The sequence below is a fragment of the Podarcis liolepis genome (assembly GCF_965112155.1).
Source record: "Podarcis liolepis genome assembly, chromosome: 11".
Taxonomy (NCBI): Eukaryota; Metazoa; Chordata; class Lepidosauria; order Squamata; family Lacertidae; genus Podarcis; species Podarcis liolepis.
Genome location: NC_139565.1, coordinates 38642946 through 38666357, shown reverse-complemented (window position 1 = coordinate 38666357; position 23412 = coordinate 38642946). Strand labels below are relative to the sequence as shown.

The window sequence follows — 23412 nt, the reverse complement described above, 5'->3', positions numbered from 1 at the left end:
AATTCCGTTCCATTGGAGATAGCATCCTGGAAAAGTAGGCGAGCGGTGCTTCTCTTCCATCTGGAAAACGGTGACTAAGGACAGTGCCGATGCCAAAAGGTAAGGTGTCGCAGGCAAGGACCAGCGGCCTGGCTTCACTGTACTGTACCAGCACACTGTCCGATGAAAGGAGAGCCTTGACCGCATTGAAGGCAGCTGTCTCCCAATGACCCCAGGACCAAGGTGTCTTTGTGCTGAGGAGTCGGTGAAGAGGCTCAGCCACCGTGGCTTTGTGGAGCAGGAACATGTTATAAAAGTTCAGCAGTCCCAGGAATGCCTGCAACTCCGTCTTGTTCTTTGGGGTGGGGGCCTGCTGGATAAGGTGGATCTTGGACGTGGTTGGGTGAAGGCCGGAGGCGTCGATAAGATAGCCCAGGAACTCCACCTGTGGAACGGCAATCTGGCACTTCTCCCTCTTTAGCTTGAGCCCAGCCTCTTGGAACCTGGTCAGCATGGCACGGAGGCGCTCGAACAGCTGCTGGTTTGAGTCTGCGGACACCAAGACATCATCAAAATACGGTACCAAGCCCAGAAGCCCTTGCAGGAGACGCTCCATAAGGCTTTAGAAGATGCCAGGAGCCACACTCACCCCGAACTGCAAACGGCAGCAACGGAATGCCCCTCGATGGGTGACGATCGTCTGGGTTTCAGCAGTGGCATCATCGACGGGCAGTTGTTGATAGGCTTGGGCAAGGTCCAGCTTAGCAAAGACTTTACCCTCACCCAAGGAATGCAGCAGGTGTTGAACAACAGGAACGGGTAAGCGTGCTGCTGAAGTGCCTTGTTGATTGTGCACTTGTAGTCAGCACAGATTCTCACCGACCGATCTGGCTTGACAGGCATGATGATGGGGGTTTCCCACTTGGCGTGGTCAACTGGCTCCAAAACTCCTTGGGCGATCAGCTTGTGCAGTTGTTCGTCCACCTTAGCCTTGAGAGCAAAGGGAACCCGGCGTGGCTTTAGCTTGATGGGGGCAACTTGTGGATCAAGGCTAAAAGAGATGGGCGTATCTGTATATTGCCCCAAAGTGCCGTCAAAAACCTTGGCAAAGTCTTTGACCAGACCCCCAGTCTCTGCGTTAGAGATGCTGTTGATACCGGTGACTTCCAGGCCGAGGGCATCAAACCAGTCTAGCCCTAGGAGGCTTGGCCGCTGACCTTCAACCACCACCAGTCGGAGCAGGCCCGAAAAATCCTTGAAGGCGATCCGGAACCAGCCAATGCCTACCACGGGAATGTCGTTTCCCTGGTAGTCTCTCAGGTGTACGCGCTGAGAGTCGAGTTGCCATTTGGACACTCTGGGTACCAGTCTTTTGATGGTGCTCCAAGACAAGATGGACAGGGCAGACCCGGTGTTGATCTCCATGTCACATGGAGCTCCTTCAATGAGCACCGTGATGTTCAGCTTGCATCGCGTAGGCGAGTCGGTTTGGCCAATCGTGGTTCCAGACGGGCAGCGGCAGTTGGTGAGAGCGAAACAGCTTTCCTTGGCAGACTGGAGTGAAGACTTGGACTTGCGAGTCGGTGAAGGGGGGTGTCAGACGGAGCCAATCGGCAGACCTTAGCGATGTGGCCCCTTCTGGAACACGTCCGACAGATGGCGTCTCTGAATCGACACTTGGCACGGGAATGGTTGCCTCCGCAGCCGGCACATTCCGATTGGCCCTTGGACTTCTTTTGGAACTTCCTGCGCTCCTGCTTTGTCTGGTGCACGTCATCGTCTTCACTGGAGGATGCCTCATCACTGCTGGCCTCTTCGTGATGCACTGGAACTGGCTTCCTAGCAAGACGCAAGCTGCTGGCCTTGCAGATCTCCTGGGCGGAGCATTCAGCAGCTTCCGAGGCCACAGCTTCCTCAATGGCTTTCTGCAGTGTGAGGTCTGGCTTGGCGAGGAGACGCCGTTGCAGATGGATGTCCCAGACCCCGCAGACGATTCGATCCATCAGGGCATCGTCTAAGTCTCGGAACTCGCAGTGCATTGCAGCCTGTCAGAGGGCGGTGGTGTAGTTGTTGATTGACTCCCCCTCTGCCTGGTTCCAGTGGTAAATAAAACGCATGGCGGGCAGCAATCTTGGACGGCTTTGGCGCGTAGTGGTTGCGGAGCTTCTCTTGGATCATGTCCCATGGTGTTGCCTGGACTGCTTCAGGCGCAACCAATGCTCGGGCCGTCTCAAACACCTCAGGCCCACATAGACTGAGGAATAGGCCCCGCTTCTGTTCCTTTGATACGGCTGTCAGCTCGTTGGCTTGGAGGTAGCAGTTGAACCGAGCGAGGTAGGAGTCCCATGATTCAGAGGCTGGTGCAAACGGCGGTAGAGGCACAAGTGAAGTCATGATTCCAATGCCGGTGTGAAGGGCGATGGATAGAACACCGTGCTCTAGCCAGAACAGTCAGCTCTGAATTGGTTCTGTCCAGTGATTTCGCTCAGTGATTCAGCTCAGTGATTCAGCTCAGTTCAGAGGATGGTTACATCTGGCTGTGCTCTGATGTCCATCGATCCCATCCTCGTCGCCAGTGTTAAGTTGTGGGTGAACATATCAGATGACACAGCGATTCTTCCAAAGCAGCTCTTTATTTGTAAGCTGGAACAGAACTAACTGAGGAGCTCAGTCAGCCTGCTTATATAGAGCTCCAGAACAATTGTAACTGTTGCATCTTTCTAAAACGATACAATCACAGAATGTCACTTTTCGATCCTTCATTTGCATACAAACTATCCAATCACTGAACGTCACTTTCGATCTTTCATTTGCATAACTATCTACAGTATCCCCCTGCTGGCCCAGGGTGAGAACATCAGTACATAACAGTTAGGTCCAGTCATGGCCGAGTCTGCGGTTGTGGCGCTCATCTTGCTTTACTGGCCAAGGGAGCTGGCGTACAGCTTCTGGGTCATGTGGCCAGCATGACTAAGCTGCTTCTGGCGAACCAGAGCAACGCACGGAAACGCCATTTACCTTCCCGCTGGAACGGTACCTATTTATCTACTTGCACTTTGATGTGCTTTTGAACTGCTAGGTTGGCAGGAGCTGGGACCGAGCAACGGGAGCTCACCCCGTCACGGGGATTCGAACCGCCGACCTTCTGATCAGCAAGTCCCGGGCTCTGTGCTACCTACCAGTAATTCTCTTGCAATGATCTTGCCTGGGCAATATTTTTCTGTTTTACCCTAAGATTTGCTTATAATGTCTCATCACCAGGGCTTTAGCAAGCTTGTCACTATGCTCTATAATTCTTTGTTATAATCAAGTGATGCTCTTTGGTTGAAAAAATGAAGCATTCCACACATAAGATGTAAGCACTGCAGACAGAAAACATTCAATCTGCAAGGTGCTGGGACACAAAGAGTGCTCATTACTGACATGGCATTTTAAAAACGTAAATATAAACACAAAGCAGAGTCAATTAGGCAAAAGGGAATTTCTTCATCTGATGTTAGTCATCCCAGAAGGAGTCTTCCAAGAACTGCTCTTCCTTGGATTAAATAAGGCTGAAACATTACTCCTTCTGTAACCTTATTTAACATAGCATCAACGGGATGACTCTGGGAAATGTCATTGGAGTTATGATCCATTAACACATTTGTAGCTGCTCCTTCTCTGAAGGAGGTAAGCTCTGCAGTAAAGTCCAGTTCAGAGATTTTATAGCAGTGGCCTATGGCCCATCTCATGTGGCCCATGAGGTCATCTCAAAGATATCAGAAGGGATTTTCTTAATGCTGTGGACATTTCCAGAACAACAAGCAATGAAAGCCACAGTAAAGCTCAGTTCCTTCTGCACTCTGCCCTATTCTTACTGGGCATGCCTAACCCTATGTAGCAAGTCGCTCTCTTTCCTTCCACCCCATTCATTCAGTATGTCAGCTATGTCAGTCTGTGAGAAGGAGGCCTCAGGGCAGTTCCCAGAAAAGATCACAATATATAAAATCAAAATAAGAGCAATAAACCAGTAACACCCCCTCCCCCCAAAAGAGCAGCATTTTAAAAGGGTATAGGATGTCAATCAGGTCAACCAAAGGCCTGGTTAAAATGGAATGTTTTTGCCTGGCTCCTGAAGGTATATAATGAAGGCGCCAGGCAAACTTCCCTGCGGAGAGCATTCCACAGATGGGGAGCCACTGCAGAGAAGACCTGTTCTCGTGTTGCCACCCTCTGGACCTCTCGAGGAGGAGGCACATGAAGGAGGGCCTCAGAAGATGATCTCAGGGTCCGGGTAGGTTCATATGGAAAGAGGCGGTCCTATATTTAAGTGAAACACAAACCTAAATGAGAATAATGATGTTTTTAGTTGACAAATCACTGGCAAAGAAAATGGCTGATAGCAACACTGAAGGTTCTGTCGAACATTCTCAGATACATTGCTATCTTCACATGCAGAATATGGATAGATGGATAGATGGATGTTCAATTCCTGCAAAGTTTTCACCCTTTTAGATTTGTGTACTTTGCTCACAGCTCTCAACTTCCACTTTGAAATCTACAATAGTGAATTTATCTACTGGCTGACAGCTATCAGCAAGGGAGAGTATATGAGGTGGAAGATATAAGATAACATTTTTTAATTTACAGCTCTTTCGCATCAGTACAGACATTGCCAAGGAAACCAATGTGCGATTCAGCAAATCGTACCCATGTGAGAATTTTAGTTGCCTCGGATTAATTTACACCACTTTTTTTAAAAAAAGAAGACATTGGATTAGTTAAAATAAATGTTTAAAACAATCTTACTAATCCCTTAGTGTGTGGTTTTTTTTTAACCTAACCCAGCTCAGTTTCCATGGGATCAAGGTCAGAAAAGTCACAGAGAGCCAGCAGGATACTAGCAGCTGAGAATGAGAACTCTCACTTTTAGATTTTTATCTGAAAGCTATAAATGCAGGTTTACAGGGAGCAGCTGAGTCTTGCAAGGCTGGCAATTTATATGATCTTTTAAACAAGAATAAAATATGCATTTTAAAGCACTCCCCCCCCCATGATGGCCTAAGAATGCCTTTGTTTCAAAGCCCTAGCATCCAGCTTTATTATATCTATGTTTAAGGAGGAATTTATCAAATTAGTTCAAATAGCAGTCTCCTTAACAAAAGCGCATTTATGTTGAGGTTTGAGCTTCTTGGGTGGCAGGAGACATGGATATGCACGGTTACAGCCATACATTTTGCAATGCATTATTTACTCACTCCAGCCCATCTATTATGTTCTATAGATATAACTCCGACAGTTAACGTTAAGCTTTGTGCTATAATTCTAGAGTATTCGCTTCAGGTCACAGTCTGGCTTTGCAACAGAAATGCTTTGTGGAATAAAATGCAGGGGCCTCATTGCACATCCTGCCTTGAATCTTATGTGTGGAATTTTCTGAATTTTCGTATAGATTAAAAATGCCGGTTCTGCCATGCCTCATAAGGGAGAGGCATGTCTGTGTGGTCTTTGGAAACTGTTCGCCTTAGCGGGGATGGGGGAGCTCCCAGTTTAGGACAGGGGTGTGGAACATGTAGCCCTCTAGACGTTGCTGAACTCCAGCTCCCATTGTTCCTGGTCACTGGCTTCACTGGGGCTCGTGGGAATTGGGGTCCAACCACATCTGGAGAGCCACACATTCCTCGACCCTGGATTTAGGATTTCTTTCAGGCAGCATAATGTCTTTGGCAGGCTCTGCATCTTCCTATGCATCTGAAGCTTGGGCTCATCTCCCGTGCGAGTTTCCTTTGGCTATCACACACACACAAAATTGCCAGCTGGATGCACAAATCAGCCACCATTCCAGCTGGCAGGCACTTCCTGTAACACTATACAATGCATTGTAGCCATTTGTGGCTGTATAAGAGCCTTCTTGAATATAAAGATAACTATCCTGGCATGGCAAGCATGCTTCAGGTCAAAAGGCTATTATTTCCAGAATCACTCGTCTCGTGGAATGACTTCATCCATACATTGTGCATGCATATAAATAACTGTGCCGGCACGCCACATTTGCAATTGTTTTGCTACTGTAGGGTTTTGTTCTAGATCCCACAGCTCCTTGTGCAGTTGTGCCATTATCTGTCACGTTGGGGATTTGGAAGTCTGGGTTGTTAGCATACTTCTCCTTGTTTGGGGAATAAGTCCTCCCAGAACACACATCAGAAAAGATGAATAGGAAATTGCAGGGGGAAATTGGAAAGCTAGTAAGAAAGAGAGAGAGAATTATACATTTCCTTCTCCCTTGCTCTCTCTGAATACAGGATATAGATAAATATTGGATGATGGGTACCATCTCCGCCTGACCTTTGGCCTGATGGGAGATGGAATCCAATCTGAAGGAGCATCTCCACCCCCATCGTTCAACCCAGACACTGAGGTCCAGCGCTGAGGCCCTTCTGGCAGATCCCTCACTGCGAGAAGCAAAGTTACAGGGAACCAGGCAGAGGACCTTCTCGGTGGTGGTGCCCACCCTGTGGAACACCCTCCCATCAGATGTCAAAGAAATAAACAACTATATGACATTTAGAAGACATCTGAAGGCAGCCCTGTTTGGGGAAGTTTTTAATGACTGATATTTTAATGTATTTTTAATCTTTTGTTGGAAGCCGCCCAGAGTGGCTGGGGAAACCCAGCCAGATGGGCAGGGTAGAAATTTATTATTATTATTATTATTATTATTATTATTATTATTATTATTATTAAAGCAGCAGGTTGGAAAGGCTGAAACAGAGGTTGTGGACGTATCCATTTCAATAGAGGGTTTTGTTGCAAATTAGGGTACGTTTCACCCTAGTTTGTTAGATCCTTTCCAGACTAGCTGACATTTCCAACCAAAATGTAGCCTTCTGAGCCAAGGCATTTGTGAGAGGACTCACAAAATGGAAGGAGAATAGTGCTTTTTGGCAACAGGATGTTTGCTGGCATTTCTTCGAGCACAAGAATGCTGAGTTATTCCCGTTAAAACAATCACATCTCAAATTTGTTTAGAGGAGGCTTTCAATACGTTGGGTTTCATGGGATCTTTCCACCTTTTGAAATTGATTTTACAGTTAAGAATGTCAAGTTAAGGTCCCCCCACACCCCACCCCTGGAATTATGCATGCTATCCCTTCTGGGGAAAGAGAAATATCAGATTCCGTCAGCCTTGGCCAGAGCGTTCTCCTTGTTTGATCCAGCTCGCACAATAACCCCAAACAACTGGGTTCTAAAATGAAATAAAATGTTTTTATTTACTTTCTCCGTGTGTCTTTCTCTGAGATTCCCCGCCACACACACACACACACACACACACACACACACACACACACTTCAGTTTTTCGTTCCTGCTTTCATTTTACGCTTAGTGACTTTTTTTTCCAGCATTGATCCAGTTATGTCCTGGGCTGAGCCCTGATTTCATTCTCCTCAGCACTTAGAAGTGAAAAAGAACATCGTGTTCCCGCAAAGCAGCCCAGCAAACATGCTTCGTGCCTGTGCCAAGTTTGCAGCTGACCAATTGGCCCATATTCTGAGAGGGTTCGTTTTCAAAACTCTCTTTCTTACAAATAAGCTGACAACACTGGAAGATGCTTTGATTTTGTCAAGATAGAGTAGAGAGTTGGGTCAGATTCCCCCTGAAGTCAAGAATGAAAGACAGACCCTTCTGAGCTAGGCAAACATTTTAATGTTCGCTTTATTGCCACGGCCACCTGTGTGAAATACTTTTGTCGAGAGACTTCCTCGGGAGATGACTAAAGCTTATTCCATATGGCACTGGTCTCTGGCAACTCAGATTGGAAGAAACAGTGTGATTTAGGTGCCCTGGATTTACCGTCCCAGAGCCCAAACTATTTATAAATATGAAGTCAGAGGTGTCTGTCTTGAGTAACCCAGTCAGATGTGGTGAAGGACCAATTTCTTTAACCTATCTGCGTGGCCAATTTTACGTCCAGCAGCTTTTTGAATTTTATGACCCACAACTGCAAAGTAGCCATCATAGCAGAGATGGGTAGTTCAATTCTACTTTGTACTTGTGAAAACTTTAGTTTGCACCAATTTTTATCCAAGTGATTTTGTTTGTGGAAGATGCCAATGGAAGAAAACAGGCAGTTGCCTCATAGGTTTGAAATGGCTCAAGAAGAGAGCAGCCAAGCAGTTAGATTCTAGATTCTACACTGTAACTTTATGTTCTTATAATATCCTCATAGCGGGATGCGGGTGGTGCTGTGGGTAAAACCTCAGCGCCTAGGACTTGCCGATCGCATGGTCGGCGGTTCGAATCCCCGCGGCAGGGTGAGCTTCTGTCGTTCGGTCCCAGCTCCTGCCCACCTAGCAGTTGGAAAGCACTCTTAAGTGCAAGTAGATAAATAGGTACTGCTTTATAGCGGGAAGGTAAACGGCGTTTCCGTGTGCTGCTCTGGTGCCGGTTCGCCGGAGCAGCTTCGTCACGCTGGCCACGTGACCCGGAAGTGTCTGCGGACAGCGCTGGCTCCCGGCCTCTAGAGTGAGATGAGCACACAACCCTAGAGTCTGTCAAGACTGGCCCGTACAGACAGGGGTAACTTTACCTTTACCTTTTTAATATCCTCATATTGTGGACCAAGGTTTTTGAATTTGGGCTAGCTCCATAATCTCTGTACAAACAAAACTAAGATACATTGGATTTGGTATGATTTTGCAGTTAATGTGCTGCTGTGGAATCTTCTCTACCTATTCTGGGAGTAGACAACATGTTGCCTTCCAGATTCTGTGAGCCACAACTTCCATCTTTGCTGAATCTTAGAAAGATGAAACACACTAAATTAAAATATCCAACATGAAGTATATGGAATGCTTTAAATGCTCTGTTTCTTAAGCAGTGAGATATTTAATGCAACCAGTGCTATCTCACAGTACTGGGGAGGGGGGGCTGCAATATTTAACCTTGCCATTTTCACGACAATTGGACAACAGCGCTTATTTAGGGAAGTGTGCCACAGCACATGTGCAGAATGCCATTTTCTCTCCTTCTCTCTTAAACAAAATATATTATTTTCTGCACATCTAAGGACAGGGAAAGAACTGTTGAAAAATTCCAAGTATTCATGTATTGGTTTAATGGGTTAGTGTTGGGTGCCTTAAATAACCTACACTTAATATCTGAGTTTACTGAATAGATATGATGTCCAGATGAAATGATACATTATGAAGGGGGCATTTCAGGGTTTGACTGACAACATCTTCTTCCCCAGGAGCTATGAAATAAATTAAAGTGTTTTTCTAACTCAAGATTTTGAACGAACTATGTATGAAAAGTTTTTATACAGTGCTTTTCATGCAACCCTCTCAAAGCAGTTTAGATGAAAATGAACATTATATAATAAAGCAGAAGGGGTGGGGAGCAAGCTTCAATGAGAAAAAAAGTTTCAAAAAGCCAAGTGTTTTTTCCCCTCAGGGCAAGATGATTCTTGAGTAGCCCTGCGGTGGCTATTGAAGGCAGGAACCTACTGAAGGCTTTGCCGTGAGGCAAGAGAAAGAAGACAGAACAGTTTGGTGAGCTGCCTGCTGTCTAGCCCCTGGTGCTCCTGCCCTCAGCTGCCTCCTCAGGGCTACCCAGGAACCATTTTGCACCGGAGGGGCAAGAGAAGACTTAGATTTTAAATAGTGTTTTCCCCCTTTCTCCAGGGAACACACTGGCATCAGGACTGAACTGTACATATCCTTTTCTGCCATCGTCTCCTTTCCTTTCTCAGTAGGGGTGCAGTGAATAACCTGGCCTGGATAAAGGCTGGAATAGGGTATTACAGAAGTTTTGAATTTGGTTTTGCTTTTTGTTTTCTGTAACGAGAATGAGAGATTTAGTGACGATTGTCTTTCTGGTTTGAAGTTCCATTGCTGTAGCCATCCTGACACAGGATTGCTTATAAGAGAAAGAAGCAGAAAAAGAAGTTCCGCTCTCTTTAACATGAGATAACTTCAAAAAGACAAAGTTTAAGGTAAACACTTATTTGTAGATTATACAAACATAAAAAATATTTTAAATTTTCCCCACCCCGTTAGATAGATATGAATGATGCACTCTTACATTCTCCCTACAGGCGAAATGCCTATTAAAAGCAAGCAGGCGCATGAATTGGCCAGACCAGACACATTTCAGCAGGAAATGGCTTTTCACAGTGGCCAAACATTCATAATCTAACTTAAATATATATATAAATAATGGTGACCTCAGATAGGGGCAGGACTCTTTAAATAAAGAAGATGTTATACAAACTTATTACTCACCCATCGGCTTTGGTATAAAAACTTAGTACAGTGGTACTTCAGGTTACATACGCTTCAGGTTACAGACTCTGCTAACCCAGAAATAGTGCTTCAGGTTAAGAACTTTGCTTCAGGATGAGAACAGAAATCATGCTCCGGCGGCATGGCAGCAGCAGGAGGCCCCATTAGCTAAAGTGGTGCTTCAGGTTAAGAACAGTTTCAGATTAAGTACAGACCTCCGGAACGAATTAAGTACTTAACCTGAGGTACCACTGTATAGCGGTACCTCGGTTTTCGAACGTCTCCATTTTTGAACATTTCGGTTTCCGAATGCCGTAAACCTGGAAGTAAATGCTTCGGTTTTCGAACAAGCCTCGGAAGTCAAACATGTCATGCAGCTTCCATACTGAGTTTTCCGTATTGAGGCTTCCATATTGAGTTTTCGGTTTTCGAACGTTTCAAACTCAAACGGTCTTCAGGAACGGATTACGTTCAAAATCCGTGGTACCACTGTAACTAGAATAGATATAACACTTGTTCAAATGCAATACAGCATATAAGGGGAACCCAATTCATCCATGGGGCACCCAAATGATATTTGGTTGCACTCTACCCTGGCCGCATTTAGGGGAAAACTTTTAGATTGGTCCGGGCTTTTCTGATAATTTTGCTGGTTGTTTCATTTCTGGATCTGTATTTGATGTGACGTTTTAAAGATATTTGATTGCTGTTTATAATTGTGATATTTTGCATTGTGTTGTTAGTTGCTCTGAGCTCCCACTCTGAGGAATTGTGGAGCATATTTCCAGGGAAATAGATAAATAAATATTTTGTGTTGTGTGTGTGTTTTAAAATGTAAACGTGTGTTGGTTTTCAGTTTGATTTCTGCTTAAAGAAGAGATCTACGAAACGCTAAACGTGCTTACTCTCATCATCTCGCCCTCATATAATAAAGGGTTTCACTTTACCTAGGTTGTCTTGCTCGTATTTAATATGGTAATTGATATTGGACACCTGCCTAGTCTCATCATAGCTTTCTCTTTCTCATGCACCTGTCTCGTTTGGCCAAAACATGACATGAGAACAGAAAGAGAATGCAGGACATAAAAGTTCAAACCTTTCTGTGAAGCTAACACAAGGATGACAAAATCTGTGAATGGGGGAGTTGGGGCTTTTTATTTCTGAGGAAGATGTGTTTTATGGATCTGAAGTTAGATCTTCTCACTTTTATTATATATGAAAATTTACAGCCCGCCTTTCTAGTGCCTATGGCACAGGACTCATGACATTTAAAAACAACTCAATCCACTAGAAAGGGCAATGTTCAATAAAACAGAAAGGCAATAACACAAACACAGCCTTAGGTTCTTGTTGCTGCAACAATGCCTGGGCTTCCGACGTGGTTTCATGCCTACTTTGGAAGGGTGGGAGAATAAACCTGACTGGTGGCAGCAAATGTTGACGAAGAAGACCCAAACTACCCAAGGAATGGGGGATCTTTTTGTGTGTGTGTGCATTTTAATGAGAAACAACGTAATTCTCATATCTGAACCCAATATGAGAACCGAAATAGAAGCATCCTTCAAAATTCACACTTTCCCCCAACCAAACATTGCACACAGAAATGCACGTATTAGGGAACGTGTGCCCAAAAATGCATACATTATTTAAAATGACATACATTTATGGAAAAATGCTTGCAAAAATATGCATATTAGTCAAAGCTGCATATTAAAATGTATATACTGTATTAGGAGTTAATGTGTCTGTGATTATATAATGAAAACATTTTGAGGTGGGGAAAATGGTAGAAGAAATTCACATTAAAATGCTGGTAAATTTTCACAAGGACCAGATCTGGAAAAGCTCAGGGGAAGAGTCTTAAGCCACAGCCAGTGTTTCAATGTATGCATCTGGTGACTGTTTCACTTTTGTGCTCTACATATTATTTAACTGTGCTGGTTCTGAGTTTTTATGTGCTCTCTTAAGTTTAGCATGATTTTATCATAGTATTATTTTATTCTCCTTTGTGTGATGCCTGGAGAAGTGATTTTATGGGGCATCTCATAAATACAAATCAATAAAATAAAATTATTTTAATCCAATAAAATGCTGCCTCTTCCAGTTGCTCTGAAACAAGGCAGAAAGAAAGGGGAAATGCTTTCAAGAGCCAGGAAAAACAGGAGGGAAGGAACTCTGATGGGATCAAAGGATAGGAGGCAGTCTGTGAATGCTCAGTGACATACAGCTATAGCTGCTGCAATTTTTGAAAGCGATTTTGGTGAACTTAGCTACATCCAAACTACAATTCATAGCTTTATCTATCCCTTAGGGATATTTCCTAGAACATATATCTTGAGTAGAAGCCTCCTGGTGCATATTTTGCTCTGGGAGGCTTAATTTAAGGATGCACTTCCAGAGTTAACAGTGAATACATTACTTCTTGTAAATACAGTGGTACCTCGGGTTACATACGCTTCAGGTTACGTACGCTTCAGGTTACAGAATCCACTTACCCAGAAATAATACTTCGGGTTAAGAACTTTGCTTCAGGATGAGAACAGAAATCGGGCAGCGGCAGCGCAGCAGCAGCAGCAGGCCTCATTAGCTAAAGTGGTGCTTCAGGTTAAGAACAGTTTCAGGTTAAGAACAGACCTCTGGAACGAATGAAGTACGTAACCAGAGGTACCACTGTAAGCTACCATAAGCTGCTAGAGAGCCATGAAAATTTGTGTCCTAGGCTTTTCAGACTACTCATGTACTACCTGAAACCAAAGGGATGAATTGGTTGCCAGATGTTTTCCCCCCAGCTCTCCTACCCCACTAATTTGGCTTATTAGTGCAGGGAGCTTAGCGCCCTTCCAGTTATCAACTGCAGGTAGGAACAGAGGACACATGGAAATCTGTGAATTGAGATGAATTTGCAGAGCTGAAACATCACTTTTCTGAAATGGCCCATCTCTGTTATAGAAAGCCACTTCTTGGGAAGAAGACCCAACTCTGCAGAAGTAACATCTCTCTTCCTCAGTTATTCTTATCGTAGGGCTCACAGGCTGAGGACTTGCTCAATAATCATCTGTTGACCACTTCAGAATGTCTGAGTCTTTCTGAGATAAAACATGCCTGTGGCCAATATGTTCTCATAAAAGATTAACATTCCGTTCTTTATCAATAATCACAAATTAGTCATTCCTTTTCACACTCTTGTACTTTGGAATCAGAACAACATAAATTATTAACTGTTCTCATACTCCATCATACAAATGCAAGTGTTTTCGGTAATTGCTAAACTATGAGCCTCACTTGGGCTCAAATATCTTCTGGTGCATTTGTGCCAAAAGTGAATTTCAGTCATCAAAAATGGGGAAGAAGTTTCTCATGACAAACTAGGAATTGAGGTGTATTAAACAGCTGAATGCTTCCTTACACATTACCAATAACTATTCGCAGATATTGAAAAAGTCATCAATTGTTGAACAGCATGGCAACCCAGCATGGCTGAGGAAAGCTGCAGCCATCAAGACAAATGTGTTATCTAAAATACTGTTAGCAATCGACATCTACAAATCAGTACATTGATTCTGGATAAATGGCAGAAATGCATAATTTGATTTGCTTAGCAAAATATACCACCAAATAGTTCAGCAATGACTGTGTATAACAAGAAAGGAAGGGTAAAGCATCCCAATATTAGAAGATATTATCAGGCTGTTAAATTAACCTCATCAAATGAACGATTTAATGAGGAAGATCAAACAGGAAGATCAAATTAGTGGACCATGTTTGGTTCCAGCAAAGATGAACGTTAAGAAAGCTAAACCAGTTGTCAGCCTTGACCAGGGCCAGGGCCAGATTTGGGGGGCCTTGAGTGTGGTGTTGACCCCCTCCCCACACCACCCCCAACCAGGGAAGGGCCCAGCCTTGCTTATGGTGACTGCAGCTGACCACATGTGAGGCCTTGGCAGCAGTACCATTCATTGCTGTCTGCTGGGCATACTTCAGCAGTGGGCAGGTTGCATTGATTGCGAATAGGAGCCAAGAACTACCCAGACTATCAATTTATGAAAGCATCATATTTAATAGATTTATGGGCTGGAGGGATTACATTTTGGGTGACTTAAAATGGCAGGCAGTCACTGCAGATAGGAGCTGAGTTTGACTCCCGTTGAAAATTGGCAGCACCACCTACTGCTGAAAGGTATCCATGGGGGAAGCTGTGGGGATTGGCAGCATGACTGGATCAAGCTGGGAAAGGGCTTTATGAAGTTCCTGGGCTCTGAGTCAATGCCTGGCCTGGCCAATCACTGCAGCTGGGCCTGGTAACCAAAGTTGACAAAGCCTTCTATGACATCAGAACAGTCAAGCCTATGGCAACCAGAGAAACTGTGATGCTGTTGCTTACACCCCACCCCACAGATCAGCCAATCAATGCTAAACAGTATTAGGCCTGTTCAGAAATAAACCCTCACCAACAAATGCCTTGGGCAACCACCACAACAGCATATCTGGCGACAATGTGAAAAAGGAGCCTGTGTACACATGGAGGACACCATCACATGAGTTGGGACATCTGTATGTGCATAGGCTCCTTCTCACACAAACATTGAATGCAGGACACAGGGACAAATGTAGCCAGTGAGTGTGTCAGTGTTGGAGGGATATATCTTGTAGGTACAGCAAGCATGGTCTGTTACCTCCTCAACACATTAGGACATTAATAGTGGAACTATCAAAACGATATTACACTATTTTGTAACAGCACTCATTATTATAACATCTCATTTAGAGGAGGGAAGAGTTTGTGTCTAAGTGTGTATCTGTGTCTGTGTGTCTGTTCGTGTTGTTTGTTCACAGACTCTCTTGAAATGGCCATTTTCTGATGTGGTATAAACAACTGTGAACTTGACTTGGATGCTTATAGAGAAAGCCAATGGGATAGGATTCTTCTGAACTAGAAGTTAATAACATTCTTTGCCAACTGAACAATTTTCAGCTTCATTCTTGGCAGAAGTCGCACCACAGACAAATGGATCAGACATTTTTGTAGAAGCTGTGGATGCTGAGTGCTTCTCTGAGAAGAAACACAATGGGAATTTTCACATGGGAATTGGGCCAGATGGCTTTCCCTGGAGCTTCGTTTTCAAATAATTCCACTTCTGCCGCCTAAGTGGGTGAAGGAGATGGAAAAATAAAAACCATCATTGTGAAAAAGAAAACATCTCACAGTATCCAGTGCTTGAGAGAAAGTTCATGTCGTAATTTTTCAGGAGGTGAACTGTAGGCATGTGTCCACATTTTGACTTCCAGCTCTGTGAACCTATATTCCATATTGCTGGAGCCTTATTTATTTAGCATTGTGTTACTTAGTTTTGCTTAGCAGCTCCTATGAGCAAAACCCGCATTTGCTGTTGTGATGTAAATATGGGGGTGGGGACTCATCGTATGACCAAATCAACAGGTAGGAGGATGAACAAAACGCTCCCCATATGCAGCATGTTTTCCCTGGTGTGTTTACTTCCTCCATTCTTCTGCCTCTCACCACAAAAAACAACACCATTGGATTTACTGCTCGATTCACAGTCCAGCTGGCTGGTAGGCTGAGGGAGAGTAAGTGAAAATGGAGGGGGAGAAGGAAGGATTGGAATAGAAGGATCTGTGGTCTTAAATGCAACCCCAACTCCCATATTTGACTTATTAGATAAACATGGAGATGGGGGAGTTGTGTTTGTGCCATGAGATCTAATTCAGTTCTAAGCCTGCGGACCATTAACTTGTTCATCATGTAAAGCATCAGGAGAGAACTTCTATGCCTGATTTCCTCAAACCTGGTCCAATATTCTAACCACAATACCACACTGTATCTCAGATCATATATGTTTCCATATATGCCATTTCTCTTATTGTCCGACACTTTTCTTCTCCCTTGTTGTATAAAGCAGTGCTTTAGAAGAGGTAGCTATTCTTTGGTCCTACAGATGTTGATTGACTCCCCTCAGTACCAGCCAAGCATGGCTGATGGTCAAGGGTTATGTGAGTTAGAACAGAAAGATAGAAGGTACCACAAGGATCTAATCCAACCCCCTGCATGCAGGAATCTTTTGCCCAACATGGTGCTCAGACCCACAACCCTGAGATTAAGAGTCTTGTGCTCTGCCAACTGAGAGTTGTAGCCCAACAACATCAGGTTCCCCATTCCTGCTTTAAAAAATGGAAATAAGCAACACAGATTTAGCCTTTAAGTCCTAGTTTGGTAGCAATGTTTTGCCATATGCTGAAGAAGCACCTTTTTACCTGGCCTTAGACATGTGTGAGGTGTATTTTTAGGACCCACCTCCTTCTTTTAATTGCAGGTTGTTCAGTCTGATTTTAATAGGGTATTTTTCTATTGTTAGAAACCACCCTGGGACCTTATGGAGAAAGGTGAATAAGAAATTTAAATAATAATAATACAAAAATAATGAAGTGGGAAAATTCTTTATTCCAGACTAGTGAACTTTTGCTGACAAGCATTCGGAGTTCAGTTTCTGTGTCAGTAGCAAAGCATGGTATCAAAGGTAAAGGGCTGAATTTCTGCCTTATCTTTGAAGGTCCATACTTTTCCTTATTACTTTATTGCAGTTTTTTGTGGTTTGAAAGATAAAAAGTGACTGGTAGGGAGTTGTACCAGTTGCTTGCAAGTTTTTTTTAATAAAAAACCCCGAATCAATTGGTTGCTCTGGGCATTACTGATATTATGCAAATGGCAACTGAATTGTGAAGACAGTTTTATCGTTAAATGACAAATTATTTGTGCTTTCTTGTTGCTCTCAGTGTATTGTTTTCATAAAAGATTTCTCCATCATGCTTCATTACACAGCATATTCAACAATTCCCCCGCACACTGCTTATATAATAATTGACATTTTCAAAGATTCTGTTTAGAGTGGAAGAAAATGCCCAAATATACTAGGAAAATGCAGGTGAATCCTATCCATATTTTCTCTGAAGCAGGGACTGGGGAGGACTTTGATTCTGTTCACATTTGAAAGCAAACCTACATAACTTGTGCTTTCCGAAACAACATGGGTAACATAGCCAACCTCCAAGATTCACACTTCTTCCAATTTTGCAGTGCAATTCTCTTCGCCAAAATGAAAGTTTCTGGCCCTTCTAGAAAGAAAGCTATAAAGCATAATGTGCTATTTCTAATCAGTTTCTGTTAAATGAGCCGGCCTGGCTGCTCCCACCTGTTTTAACCAATTTTAACCAATGGGTGAAGTCAGAGCTGTAATTGATAAGTGAGTTGTTTCGATTCCAGGCAATAGGAATCCCTGAGGTCCTAACAGGCTTGGATTTATAATGGTGCAGATGGAATACTTGCACCAGGGCCCATGCCAGCAGAGACCCCAAACTCTTCAGCTTTCATTTTAAAAAGTAAGTCTCTGGGCCTTCTAGATACAAAGTTATGAAGCATTGTGTTATGTACTGATGTTCTCACCCTGGGCCAGCAGGGGGATACTGTAGATAGTTATGCAAATGAAGGATCGAAAGTGACGTTCAGTGATTGGATAGTTTGTATGCAAATGAAGGATCAAAAAGTGACGTTCTGTGATTGGATAGTTTTAGAAAGTTGCAACAGTTGCAATTGTTCTGGAGCTCTATATAAGCAGGCTGACTGAGCTCCTCAGTTCTGTTCCAGCTTACAAATAAAGAGCTGCTTTGGAAGAATCGCTGTGTCGTCTGATATGTTCGCCCACAACTTAACACATTGTATGCAGAAAGCTTTCTAAGATGTAGTTTGCCAACCCAATGCAAGCAGAAGAATGAGTTTAATGCTTTTTCTGGCTCTGCAGAACTTGCTGAAGTTGGTCGGGTGACCTGCCAGCGGCAGCTCCCTCATCAGAAGTGTTGTACGGTGTCGTTTGAATTTCCCCTCATCTGTAGAGACACTCTGTTAATCCCACTGGTTCAGAATAAAAAGACTACACAGAGTATTGTAACGGTGTGGCTTGGTATCTTTCTTCCGTAGGTAGCCTCCAGGTGAGAGGAGACCCGTAGAAGTGCTGTAATACCACACTGTATGAGTTAAAATATTCCCTTTTCAGTTTTCAAATTCTGTTAAACATTAGCATCAAATGGCTTGGGTTGTTCGTCTTTAGAGAGAGTGACATACAGTTTTATCGCTGATTGTCAAAAAGATTGTGTTGCTTGCCCCAAACTTTACAGATAAGGCAAGCTGTGCACCAAAATAAACTTTAAAAGATTTTTAAATAGAAAAACGATATCTAGAAAATGACGGATATACAAATGATACAGTAATCTTGTTAATCTGACATCTACTAAATCAATCGGTATTTATGAAATAGCTCCCATCCTTCTACTATTGCCACTGTATTAATGTCTGGCAGTTATCATGACAGTTATTTCCTCATATTTCATTGCAATATATTTTCCCTCAAACATTTGCTGCCCACATACACGTGTTTCCTGTCTGCAGATTGTATCTGTGCCAAATGAGCACTCTGGTGATTTACATTTGAAGGCGATTCTTCCATTTTAAAATTAGTCGAAGCAAAAATAGAAAACATTGTTTTGTCGCTTTTTCATTCGTCAAGTGAGATGGTACCATCATACAGGTGTTTTGCTGGGAACTTTTTTGACGCTTAATCAATGCCACTAATACATTAGTGATGCCCAGGCATGGTCAATGCACTCGATTCTAATGTTACTCCCCAAACCAGCAGCCCAACAGATTGGGAAGAGGGCAACAGAACTGATAACCAGACTGTAGCTTGATTTTCTTTTTGGGAAAAGAAAGCCAGTGAACGAAATGGCAGCCAGCCAGATGATTAAGGTGGTTGTCATCATTTTTTAAAAAGATGATGCTACAAATTTGCATAAAGTTTGCAAGTTGCATTGCTTTGTATGTGTAGATGCACATTTATAAATAATTACTAAGATTTAAATAGAAACACAATGCATATTTACTATAGTGCAGAAGGCTGTGACCTGGTGAATTGTGTGCCCACTCAGTTTGCTGTCTAGGTGCTACTGTTGATAGGCCATTTGAAGGCTCCTATGCTAACCTTCATGTCATTCTTCTCTTGAAGATGGACTTGAACCAGTTGGACTTGAACCAGGAAACCCTTCAGAGAGAGGACACCTTCAAATAGAGGACTGTCTTCTGTAACACAGGACACATGACCACAATGCAGATGTCAGCTAGCTCTGGGTCACTGAGAAGATTAGTGTCACAGTTTTTCCAAGGCATACATGCCATTTACAAATCCAAGCACTTGAGCTGTGATAAGCAGAACCACATAAGAGTCTTAGAAAATGCCCTGGAGGTCATTAACTGGCAGAGGTGGGTTTAAGGTTCTGTTGCAGTGGGTGCCAAGCAGAATAAAAGGCAAGAGGTGTGGGGGCACATGCCAGATTTTGACCTTGCACAGGGTGCCACTGAAATCTGAAGGACCAAAACCCACCCCTGTAACCGGGAGGGTTATGGAGTAGTAGTCTATGTAACAAACTGACCTGAAGAGGGGAAGCCTTCCTTCCTAATGTGGAATGCCTGGGGATAGACTTTAGCATGCATTCTAACAGACGGTAGCCCTTGTAGGTTATTACAACCCATGGAGTGGTAGGAAGACCAGATATCAACCTCAGAGAATTCCTACATTGTACATTCTTGTTTATCTGTAGTTGCTAGCAAAGGGGGACATCAACCTTTCCAATCAGCATGGATAATTTTCAGGACACTCACAAAAATAACTTTTAGCATGCCGCCACCTGGACCTTCCCTTTGACCTTTAGCTATGGAATAAGTTCTGACTTTAGTCTGTAGCAGAACCATTACTATATAGGTTTTAACTCTCTGGATACTATTGGGGGATGAGCCAAATTTTACACATTCCCTAATTATGCGGCACAGAGCAAAATGGCAATTCAATATAGAAATGGCACAGGAAATTTCCCTGAGAAAAAATAGAATAGTTGACCATGTTCATGCACCATCTGTCACATGGTGCTGTGGTCTAAACCACTGAGCCTCTTGGGCTTGCTGATCAGAAGGTCGGCGGTTCAAATCCCTGCAATGGGGTGAGTTCCCGTTGCTCTGTCCCAGCTCCTGCCAACCTAGCAGTTCGAAAAGCACGCCAGTGCAAGTAGATAAATAGGTACTGCTGAGACAGGAAGGTAAACGGCATTTCCATGCGCTATGGCACTCGTCACGGTCCTCCATGCGCCAGTAGTGGTTTAGTCATGCTGGCCACATGACCTGGAGAGCTGTCTGTGGACAAACACCGGCTCCCTTGACCTGAAAGAGAGATTAGCATTGCCTTTGACTGGACTTTACCGTCCAGGGGTCCTTTACCTTACCTTTTACCTAGTGAAAACTAGGCCTATTAAATTGGTACCAGTACAGGGTAATTCTGTGACCAACTTTAGCCCTCTGATCTGCCCCATAATAGAAGAAATAAACACAACATAAAGGGCACTGTGACTTCTAAAGGGAGTTCTGTTAGTATAAATTTTATGGTTCCTTTAATGGATTATCTGTAGATGCTTATAAAAGTGCTGCTTATGTCACAGATATTCTCCAAATGGTAGACAATTGTCTCCATGACTGGGAAGCGCATAGTACAATAATTATCTATGGGATAATATGGTTCATGTTTTACTGTGGCTTTGTTAGCGGTGAAAGCCTTACTCATATTTTAGAAACAGTAGGATCTGTGTTGTCATACTTTTACAAGGTTGAGAAATAAACACAGATGTCACAATTACAGATAATGTCGCACATTTTACTATGTGCTTGCAAATAAAGTTTCAGATATCTAATTATCAGTGTGGAAAATGCTAAGGAATGGTGAAGTTTGGAGACACTGAGCTTCACTAAAATTTCTGAGTCTCAGGTCGACATCACAAACATTTCCTGAGAACCTTGCTTTGTTATTTTCTTTATTACAGGTACCTTACTGCAGAGCTTTCCAAAGTTTTCATGTTGGTGGCACACCTTTTAGACATGCATCATTTTGCGACACAGTAATTCAGCTTTACTAGAAAGCCAGAGGTTAAACCAATCCCTTTCCAGCCCCAGGAGGAGCATGGGGAGCATTCGTGCGACACACCCACACACCAGAGCTGACACACTAATGTGTCGCGACACACAGTTTGGAAAGCTCTGCCTTACTGACTATATTTTTACTGAAAAGGAAGGTCCACCATGACATCATTGTAACATGGCCAGTTACATCAACAAATGCGGAAGTTACTTAATGGTATCTCCAAGGAAGCTTTAAATACCGGTCAATTTTTCTTAAAACCAGTAAATGAATGGTTATTCTTTTTCCTCTTTCCAAAATGTACTTGAATTCTAAAGGAAAAAAGGTCCCAATTGAACAGCACGATCCTATTCATGTCTACTCAGAAGTATATCCCATTGAGTGCAGTGAGGACTTTGGTCTCCATCTCACTATTAGTAATTAGAAATAGTATTTCTTCTGACACAATTAGAAGCTGATTCCTTCACATTTGTCCACGCACCTCAAACTCTTCCGCATGTCTTTATATTCTTGCTTGATTATTACAAACGTTTGTTCCCTGACCTTAATACAGTGGTGTAGCTGTCTTCAGTCTCTACAAAATTCAGTGCTAAATCCATCTTCTTTGATGGCCCACAAGATAGTTATTAGAACTCACTCTTTTGAACATTTCTATTGATACCCAGTTTCCTTTCACAAAGGCATTAAAAATTCTCAGCCTTGGTTTTAGAACTTTAATCCTGTCTGCCTGAGTATTTCACTCAGCCCTCTGTTACAATAACTATATGCTGATAAGTTATCTGAATGCCCCAGTTTTATACTATGGCCCGAGCTAATATCTGGCTACCCTGAACACCTCCCCTCTACTCCAACTTATTTTTAACTGTCCTTATCTTTGCAAGCCTAAACAGCTCATAGTGCAGTTGGATGCTCTTGACAAGTCCAAGCACGTATCTCTCATTTTGAATCTGTTAGTGGGCTAGCTCTCTGACTGCACTGTCGCACATTTTAGATTTTGCAGGACAGGCCTTTTCAATGAGGTTTGCTGCACTGACAGCTTTCAGGAAGCAACTGCACAACCATGACACATCATTGTCCCATTGCATCATCACATAAGGGAAACCCAAACACAGCTTATGTAGCTGACATATGAACATGTCATAATAAAAAAATGCCCTTTTATTAAGGAGACATCTAATTATTTCAAGACATGATACGCATTTTGCAGATTTGTAGCACAGAAGAAGCATATCATCTATACAAGTATTATTTCATTTTGCATTGGGTTTTTGTTTGAACTCTCCTTATGCTATCCTTTAAACTAATGATGGGGAGGTGTTTTGAGCCAGTTTGCCAACCACGGCAAGTGTAACTGAACCTACAGTTCTGACATAAGCAATTTATCCAGTTCTTTCAAAGGGGACCTGATCCAAATGGAAAGTTATTTCTTTGAATTTTGTATATTCCCCCTGCAATTTCACCGACACTGCAACTTCTTTTCAGTACACATGGGTGGAATCTACAGCCCACTCAATTGGTGTGTGTGTGTCTTGTTGTTTTGTTTTAAGAAAAACTTCCAGAAGAGGAGGAGATTCTGGTGCTTGGAAAGGATGAGGAAAAAAGTGGAAAGGAGGCCTAGGAATGTTTCCTCTACAGCAACTTTTGGAGAAAGAGTTTCCACTCAGAAAAATGTTTTAATGGTGTTACCTCTTGTTTTGGAACATTGCATTACAAAGAACTCTGCTATTTACATAGTTTTCCGAGCCACAGGACATTCTGAAATCAGAATTTTCTGATTTGAGCTTGTGTGGTTTTATTTAGTCATCGAGCCATTGAAGTCCACAAAACATTTTTTTAAAAACCCTAGGACTGTCCTTATTTAATCATAGTAGGGCTCCAGTGTTTTTATCAGCTCAAGCTTTCTTAGGAACAGGGATGAAAGAGCAACCTGCAGCACTGGAATGTGTGCATTTACTTCTAAATAAACTTGGCTAAGGTAGAAACAAAACAAAACAATCCAAAATCCAGTTGCATAATAACTTTATTGGAGCCGATAAAATGTTGCAAAAATGTGTGCAAGCTTTGAATAATAATAACAAGTATTCCAGAACTCTTCATCAGGTGAGATGTTGCACAAAGTGGGAGTTGCAGGGTGAGGCTGCTAAACAAG

The 23412-nt window shown here is 43.0% G+C and overlaps 1 long non-coding RNA gene across 1 annotated transcript in view; it reads left to right on the top strand.

Moving 5' to 3' along the window:
* LOC310688805 overlaps positions 1–4270 on the top strand; it is a 37909-nt gene extending 33639 nt beyond the window's left edge. The window contains exon 3 of the long non-coding RNA XR_014517200.1: positions 4097–4270. This is a non-coding gene — a long non-coding RNA (uncharacterized lncRNA). The remainder of the gene's footprint in view (positions 1–4096) is intronic.
* Positions 4271–23412: the final 19142 nt, after the last annotated feature.